At 32.2% G+C, this 9,780-nt stretch overlaps 1 long non-coding RNA gene across 1 annotated transcript; it reads left to right on the top strand.

Annotated features, from left to right (window-relative positions):
• The first annotated feature begins 1,279 nt into the window (after positions 1 to 1,279).
• On the top strand, positions 1,280 to 3,074 carry LOC143629600 (uncharacterized). Its single transcript, XR_013152986.1, has 4 exons — positions 1,280 to 1,371; positions 1,437 to 1,982; positions 2,289 to 2,695; positions 2,735 to 3,074. It is a non-coding gene; the product is annotated as an uncharacterized LOC143629600 (long non-coding RNA).
• The last annotated feature ends 6,706 nt before the right edge of the window (positions 3,075 to 9,780 follow it).

Raw genomic sequence — 9,780 nt, 5'->3', positions numbered from 1 at the left:
GTCGTCATGTTGACTAAAAGTTTAAGTAACATAAAATAATATAGATTATTTTGTTTATAAGTTAAGTCAACTCAAATATATAAAAAAGGTAAGATTAAAAAAAATGTATAATAAAATCCTAAAATTAAAAAACAAGTTACACAAAATGGATAAATGGACTTATCTCAATGGCAGAAACCCAAATTTCCATTAAATCATAAGATTCATCGACTTCACCTTTTGCAATTTCACACACGTCTCGTCTCGTCTCGTCTCCCACACAACGCAAGCAAGATTATATTAACCTCAATCATCCACTACAGATCGCTTTTGTTCATCCACAGATTACTTTCTTCCAATTAAAGGTGCGTACAGACGAAAATTCTCCTTCTTATGCCATAAACATTGATGTGTTTTCGTACATTGTGTCAATATGTATGTAATTACTTCGTATATGCCTATAAATCGATATGCATAAGATCTGTTGATTTGCTGTTTTGTTTTGATTTCACTTCTGCGTGTAATTGATCGATGGAATTAGGGTTTGGTAGACTAATATACCTGAGCAACTAATTGATTAGTGCTTATTTAGAGTTATATATGTAGAAGATATCATTTGGATTGATTTGGTTGTCTGATGTTAATATTAGTAATGCATAATTTTAAAATGAATTGTAGTGAGGATCTAAAAAACTCTGTTATTTGCAATTTAGGGCTTCAATTGATGAAGTTTCTGTTGATTACAATTGGTGTTTGTTATTTAATTTTCGAGCATTCACTGATTTTGTGGCGACTGAGCTTGATTTTAGTTCTGTAACCTAATCGAATGCAACAAATTGATCATATGTGATACGTGGATTAGATGATCTGATGATCATAACCTTAGGTCTTCCAAATTTACAAAAATCGAAAGCAACAAATTGATCGTATAAGACATTACTTGCTAGAAGATTCAGAAAAGGCATAGGTTACAATTTAGCGTCCATTTGTTTTATTTTACCCTTTTTTTGTCAGAAAATAAACGGTTTCTTTTTTTTTTGAGTTGGGCTAAAGTGAGGAAGAAATATTTATTACGCATTTATAACAGTTATTATTCATTTGTAGTTATATTTGTGTTTAATGTTAAAATTGATTATCTATTACTTACATATGTTCTGATGAGACATGCGTATAAAATTATAATTTCTGTTACATTCACACATATTAAATGTCATCTCCAATAAGTTTTTACATTTTACTTTTTAAACTTTACAGCTATGACTAAAACTTACTACCCATTTTGTTGGAGTTCATCAAGATTATATATGGCTGGAGCTGAAATAACAGAACATCTTGTAGGTCTAATGTGCAGTCGCGCCTTTTGTCAGTTTTGGTAGCCTTTTAAATAATTTTGTAAGTATCATGAGTTTGTTTAATTTGATTTTAAATATAATATTGACTAATCGTTAAAATTGCAGAAGCTTACTTGGTTATCTGCCAATGCAAATGGTACCCTTATCTCCAAAGATGCTACTGACCGAGCTCTAATAAAAAAGAGCACTTGGTAAGTACTTATTATTTTTGGTGACATAACTATAATAACATTTATATTATTGGATATTGGTGGAAGTTATGTGTGGATAACAGATGCATATACAATAGCTTGATTAGTAAAGAGAATTTTGTGTTATGATGATCATTTGGTTTCTTTACAGGGCTTTAAGTTGGTGTGATTGGCCCGTATGGTACCATGCTTGTGCAGTTGAAGCATAAATATAGCAACTGAAGTTACAATTATTTTGAGTATGTTGAAGCTGTGATGGTCGACGGTGATCGGCAGGTTAGTGACTTTTCAACCCATTCCGCTTTTAGTTGCTCCTTTTTACAAGATTAGCTCATTAGGGAATTTCTTGGAAACGTAAGTATGGCAAATGGTTTTTGTGCGTTTTACAAAATCAGGTTATAAAGGAGAAATCAGGAGATGCTTCTTGGCTCTTCAGCAGATGGTGAAGCCTTTTGGAAAGGTATAGAGTTATCTTTCTTGTTTTCTGCAAAACTTATGTAATTTTGAATGAACTATAGATTGTCTGTCACAATTAAACATTATATTATGAAAAATAGATTTCTAAATAAACTTGTTTATTCCACATTTTGGGTTAAGAAAATTTTACCAAAGATATGGACTAATGAAAATTTGAACTTATTAAAATATAGTGTTTTGTTAATATAGTTATCAAATTCTTTTTTTATTTTTTATTCTTCACTCGCATTATGTTTTACTAATAATGTGGACCTAGTTTCTTAACAACTTAATTGGAAACTTGTTACAGGCCTTCAACTTAATAACATAGAGCCTAAACTGAATTTAGCAAAAGAAAGAGCTGCTCAACTTTAGTTCGAAACCATAACATCATAGAGGTATGCTAATCATGTACTAATTCATAACTATTAATCTTCTTTTGTTTATTTTCATGTTTTTAATGAATTGTTCGGTGGGAAGTTCGTTTATATTTGTTTATTTAATAAACGAACGAACATGAACAAACTGCTGTTGTTCATATAATTTAGTGAACAAACATGAACACAGGTTTTGTTCGTGGACATCCGTTTGTGTTTGTTCATTTAGGCTCATTTATGTTTGTTCGTTACACAAGTTAGTGTCAATATTGTTTACATAGTGAAAGTCTTTATTTTTCTCTTAGGTACCTCGCATGAAAGATTAAAGATGGTGAAAGAGGTTAATGATCGTAATGTAGTTTTCAAGATGGTGAAAGAGGTTAATGACCGTGATGTAGTTTTCAGTTTTTATTTAGATATTTGTTACTTTCTTTTTATACTTATACATTTGATATTTTGTCTTGATTTGATAATTATTAGATATTTGGTATGTATTTGTAATGCGATGAAACTTTTTAATTGCGGTAAATATATGATTTCTCGATTCAAAAAGTTTTAATGGTAGTAGAAAAAAAAGTGTCACTAAGCCCAAAAGTTTGTAGTGGTAGACAAAAAAAAAGTGCCACCAAGTCTGTAGTGGCAGCACAAAAAGTGTCACTAGAAGTCTAAAATGTTTTTTAATGGCATACGGAAAAGAGTGTCACTAAAAGCCCAAACGTTTGTTGTGGCAGACGAAAAAAGTGCTACCGAAGTCTAAAATGTTTTTAATGGCATACGAAAAAAGTGTCACTAAAAGCCCAAGAGTTTGTAGTGGCAGACGAAAAATTGCCACTAAAAGGCTTTATGGGTAGTTGGAGTATCTTGTGAACCACCACGTTTGATTACTCCAACAAAAACACGAAAACAAGTTAAGTAATGGATAGTAGGAGTGCCCATGGGTTCCATGGATTTTTCACCCAACTAACCATTTAAATAACGAAGCACAATAATAGGAAAAACCGAGTTTAGCCACGAACCACCGTGAATTCGGTTTAAAAATGTATAGGGATGCAACCACTAATGTGGTCACGGTTGACAACTTAGGGTGTTGGTCATATGGCATTTTCGGATCTCGCTTGGGTCCATAGGGTTGAGTACTATGGCCAGGTTATCACCTAGGTAAGGAATAACGTCTTACATTTGGTTTTTGTAAACGTTTTGCCAGCGCCCAACTCACAGTTTCTCTTCCCCTTTCATTTATCGTAGGGACATGCCACATAACCTAGTCCTAAGGTGAACGAGTGAAAACAACAGGTGGGAATTCTTAAGAAATTTCCCGAAAATAAAAGCAATCTAATTTTTTTTAAGTTTTCTTTGAATTTTGAGGCATAGCCTCGGAGTTTGTGTGTGTGTGCATAACAATACAATAATTAATCAATAATTATCTAGGAAAGCTATAAACAATTTAATTTGAACACATAAAGGTAAACATGTAGGCAAGTACAGGGCTCCTAAACATGTGTCTAAGGCAATTTCTAACAACCTATCTTAAACCTTCGGCTCTGATACCAATCTGTCACACCCCAACCTACGACGAAAATGCCGACGCGAACTGATTGCTCACAGCTTTTCAAAGGTTACTATATGCAATATTAAAAGTATCAATATCTATTAAATTTTATTAAATATTCAAGTACATCAAACTCATAAGTAAACAAGTAAAATAAACATTCAAATCAAATTCTTGTATCTTCTTCTCTAACATGCATCCTAAGTTGCTTCAAACAATCTTGATAATTGTGACATTTGTCAAATTCGAGTCTCGAGTTGTATTAGTTTTGTAAACTTTTATTTTTGTAAAAACCGATTCAACATTTTTAGAACCTTATTTAATTATTATATAATATTAATATAGACTTCGATCTTAAATTAATCGATGTTTGTCATAATATAGTGTTGTTAAGAAAACTATAAGGGGTTTAAAATGATTTTCGTAAATTCGTTATAAGCTTTGGAAACCTTTAAACTTGTATTAAACAATTATTGAAACTTGGAGGGCCATTTCTGTAAATACGTAACATATATTTAAACCTAAAATCCTAACCCTAACCCATATTATAACATCCAGCCGCACCTTCTTCTTTCTCTCGGCATTCCGGCGCCGATTTCCGGCGGCCGGCGACCTCCGGCGACGCCACCTCCGATTCCGGCCACCCTTCTCCCTCGTTTTTCCGGCCATCCTTTCTCCCCTCTAGCCTATAAATCCAACGCCATCACCACAGTACCCTTTTCCATCTCGGAACGTTTTTATGGCGACCGGAAAGCCGGCCATCGGTGCACCGCCTCTAACTCTCTATCTCTCCATCTCTAACTCTCTATTTCTCCTTCTCTATTTCTCTCTCTCTCTCCTCTCTCTCTCTCTCTCTCTCTCTCTTCCTCGTTATCTCTCACCATCTATCTCTCTCTCTGCCTATCCCTCTCTCACTGTCTCTCTCTCTCTCGCTACCCGCCTTGCTTTTCCGGCAAGCCTCCGATGGCCGGAAATCGGTCTCCGACGACCCCACTTGGCACCAACAATTGCTCTCGGCAAACTTCTTATAGGCAATGAAATTTAGAGTTTTATTAGCCTTTGTATCTAACTAATAATTGGTAATCGAGTCATGGGTTCGATTCTCTCCGCGACCAACTTCGGTTTGTTTTTGTTAACGAATTACTCAAGTTAATATTACTATTTTTATTAACATTTTACTTATTATCTAGATTTTATTTAATATTATTACTATTATATATTACTATCACTATTATTATTATCAATATATATATATATACACACAATATAAAAGACTTATTTTTAAAGTTATTAATACTATTATGATTATTATTATGATTATTAAGTAATATTATTAAATTATATTATTGTGAATATTATTCACTTGTTTTATTAAACCGAAACCCATGTCGGGCCTAGTTACCATTTAACGTCATCATCACTCGAGTTATATCTTTTTATCACTAATACTACAATCATTAAAAATGTTATAAGTATTAGTTATTATTAATATGACATATGTAATTATAATAATAATAATTATTATTATTAGTAAAATTCAAATTTATTAATAATGTATAATCAACAACAAAAGTAATTATTATTATATTTGTTATTACTATTACTATTATTAGTTTAAACAACAATCCCTGAGTGGTAGTGTATGTATGTATATATATAAAACATACTTTAAAATCATTATTATCATTTCTATCTTTAACATTAATAATATTATTACAAACTTTATTATCTATCCATTTTTATAAAACCGAACTCTTAAATTAAACCCGTCTTGTTTCTATTTAATATTGGTTTAGTTATTTAAAAGCCCAATAAAATAGTATTATTTTATTTTAAATTATCAATTTAGTACGAGTCCCTAATCATTAACAAATTAACCGGTAATCCGATTTACAACCGAACCTTCTCGTTCAATGTTTCAATGTAATTTCAACTAAAGTTCAAGTTCATTAATATATTTTATTTCTTCGTTTTCTATTAGCTTTCAAGTCGGATTCGTTTGTTTCGTTCACAAGCTTTCTATATTTCGATCATTTATTAGTTCTCGATTCGTCAATCGAGGTGAGTACTTTCATACCCCGTTTTCCATCTTTTGTTTTGGGGTGACATTCCGTACTTATCAAACTAAATGCTTTATTTACTTGAATCTTAAACCCACAAACGTGATTGTATACCTTACTTAAATAATTGCTCGATTTGGTGTTCTATGCTTACATGCTTATGTGTTTATCGCTTTTGGATGGTGGAACTATAAATCCTAGACCATTTGGCAACCCCTCATGGCAAGGTATCGTTAACGTAATGCAATTAACGATAACTATAAAATCCTAGACTATTTGGCATCCCCTTATAGCTAGGTGTCGCTAACGTAAAACTATTAGCGATATCTATTTTATCCAAGTTGTTGCTTTTATTTATTGTTTTGTATACAAGTTTTGTGGCTTTTTATTTCTATATACTTATATGCTCAAACTTATGAATTGCTCACCAACCTTTGTGTTGATAAACTTTATTTTATGAAATGTTACAGGTTTGACTTTTGTTGACTCGAGGACTCGATGAAAACGTTACCAAGACTATTAGGATATTAGTGAAACGAACAATATAATTGCTACTTGTATTAGACTTGTTTGTGTGGACGAGATGTGTTGTTTATTGATTTGTTGAAATAAAATGAGTTAAATAAATATTGTCACTTTAAATAGTATCTTGTGTATTTGTCCAATCACGTTGCACCCCGGCATGTTCCGCCGTCTTTGGTCGGGGTGTGACAATAATCATGTCACACGATAACCTGCATATGCGTTGAAAATAGTATAGTTTTGTCAACACAAGGTTGAGTGAGCAACACACCAGTTCAAAGTATAAATAAAAATATGTATTTGCAACAAGTCATATGAGAATAACAAAATAACCAAATGAGCAAGTATAACTAAGATGTCGAGAAGCACAAAGCTATAACGACTGGCATATGATCATACAAGACTGAGATTATGTTGGACCTCTCCGAATGCGGAAGTATACAAAGCAAATAAGCACATAAACAAGTAAGGTGTAAGTTGTTAACACATAAGACAAAGTTGCAGTTTTGAGTATAAGTATGTATAAGAAATATTATTTACGTATATGTCCCCAAACATTGAAAACGAGTAAAATAGGGGAATGTGGTACTCACCTCAAAGACGAACATAAGTGATTGAGAGAATAAGAATGCGGGAAAAGTCACACGCAAACGTTAAGGCCTAATGAGAAACAAGAGCAAACGGATACGCTAAGTAAAGTACGCTATTTATTATGACAAATAATTAAGCAATATTATAATAATATAATGTTACATAAGATTTTTATTATATAAAATAATTATTTTGATCTATGAAAACATAACTCAGTAATTATTATTTGTAGTTTTATAAATATATATAGAATTAGTTTACTTTATTTTTATATATATTAAAACATTAGTATTTAAATTATAATATATTTTATATATATATATATATGTATATGTATATATACCTATATGTTTATACGTATATACACGAACAAAAACAAGAGTTAAACAAGTATTACCAACCGGTTTTTATAAAAATAATCTTTATTAGTTATCTATCTGTCTATCTATCTATCTATCTGTCTGCCTTTCTATATATCTATCAACCTATCTACCTATCATAAAATCCTATGTGTCACTCTGTGATTGCTTCCCACACTCTCTTAAGCCACCAGATTATGTGATTTGAGGCTTCTTATGAGTTTGACCCAAATTCACAGACATGGGTCTCACCAAACCCGAATATCCCTTAAACTGGTTATAGCATATAATTTATTTGTGAAATAACCTTTTAATCATTAAACAATAATTTTCGCGGGTCATGAGCCTCACCAAACCCAACGGGTGATAACATCTCATTTATTTGTGAAACTCTTTCATCATCAAACTATAATTTAATTTCTGTTCTTCACATATTCTCCGTCACCGATTTATCTTCTCTATCACCGGTTAACTTCCAATTACCACCCATCGTCGTCAACCTCCCCTCTCATGCATCAACCACCATCGTCACCTACATCAACCGCACCTTTTTCATAAGACAAATGTTTGTGTTCATGTTTGTTCATTTAAAAAATCAATATGTTCTTGTTCGTTCATTAAAAATTTAAGAAACCTACACATCTTAATTGAAAGAACCTATATGTTAAAAAATACAATTAACGTAACAAACCAACATATAGATACTAGTAGGGTGTCCGCGCGATGCAACAGAGAACGACACTTAAAGACTGTTAACGAATAGAGATGAGCCAAGCCAAGGCTAGCTCAAACTCGTAATCATGTTGCATGCTTATCGACCCAAAACCCATTCTTATGTGTCCGCTTTCGAGTTTCGACCCAAACCAAACTAACCTTGTTTTGCATCGACCAGTTTTGACTCATGACCCAAACATGTTTGTCACACCTAACCAATATTTAACATGTTAATATTTTAAAAGTTAAAAACTATAGCAATATCATACTCAGCTTAAAGAAAATGAAATACTTGTTTTTATGGTGTTATTTTTGTTTAAAAAAATATTAACATAAGAAAAAAATTAAAACCGTTTAAATATCGTAGGGGTAGATGGTTTGAAATAAGAGGTGAATGCGTATATTAAATTAACAAAACATGTTCAAGAGTGCTGAGATCTCTGTTAAGAAAGAAGTACCTGTGAATTTATGTGAATTTCTTGACTGAACTTGGATGGACGTTCAACTCATCGCCCGACTAACATTTTGGTCTTTGAATGGAGTGGAGAGAAGCATGTGTATGTAGGTCTAACAAGGGTTTCCCCTTTGGTGGGCTTAGGGAGTGGTGGTTTCACGGCGGGGCATGTTGCTTTAAAAGCTGCTTTATGCAATGTGACTAAATATGAGAAAACTTATCTTAACAACCAACATGTATTTATATCATTGACATTTGATACCTTTGGTTTCCTCGACCTGAAACAATGGTGCTACTTAACCGAGTCCAACGGGTCATGCCTAGTAATGTTATGATTCCAATGTCTATCGATGTAGTGTTTAAAAGATTGGATTGTGCTATTTTAAATGGGAATGCGGCGCAACTTATTGCCTATTTTCTTTCTGTTTTAATGTAAAAACTTTTTTACTAATAAATCCAGTTAAGTCAATTTCGATTCGAAGTACACTAAAGTTGAAGGGTCAAGGGTGTAACTACGTTTAAGGAATCAAAGTTTACATGATGACTAAAAGACAATATTACCCAAAAATTATTTAACCTTTTGCATTGTTTGTTGTACATGTAGTATTGTTTATTGTACCTCTCAAAAATTTAAAAGATACCTCACTGCTATATTATATATAGCAATTTAATCAAAACAAAACTACATTTAAAAACAAACAAATCACTATAAAATATAAAATAGTAACACAATTTAAACAAAAACCTAAATAAACCGTCATAACACGAAGACTCAAACTACTTATTATATAAATATGTTATTATATAAATATGTACATGTGTTCTTTCATTTGCATTTTATCAGCATTTTTGTTCTCTTAAGCTAATACTCGCATGCATGTGGATATTAAGCGAGGACGGATAATTAATATGGGTATGGTGTATGACTTCCAACCCACATGGTAACACTATCGTCACCCATGTGGGTAGGGTGCATGATTTCGTTTCATGACAAATGTTTGTTATTTAAAATGAAATCATTTTTGACATTTATTGTACTTCAACTAAAAAAACAATCAAAAAGTTGTATGGTACTTGTGGATAGACGTTGCAAGTGTTTTTATGAATTGTGGGTACTTGAGAGTATAAATGAGGTGGCTATATAGGATTAAACGATGCTTGAGTAGTATCTTGAGT

The sequence above is a fragment of the Bidens hawaiensis genome, unplaced genomic scaffold (assembly GCF_021521415.1).
Source record: "Bidens hawaiensis isolate Kalapana, Puna unplaced genomic scaffold, B.hawaiensis_p1.1 tig00005344_1, whole genome shotgun sequence".
Taxonomy (NCBI): domain Eukaryota; kingdom Viridiplantae; phylum Streptophyta; class Magnoliopsida; order Asterales; family Asteraceae; genus Bidens; species Bidens hawaiensis.
The sequence above is the reverse complement of the archived record's forward strand: the minus strand, read 5'-3'. Positions and strand labels throughout refer to the sequence as shown.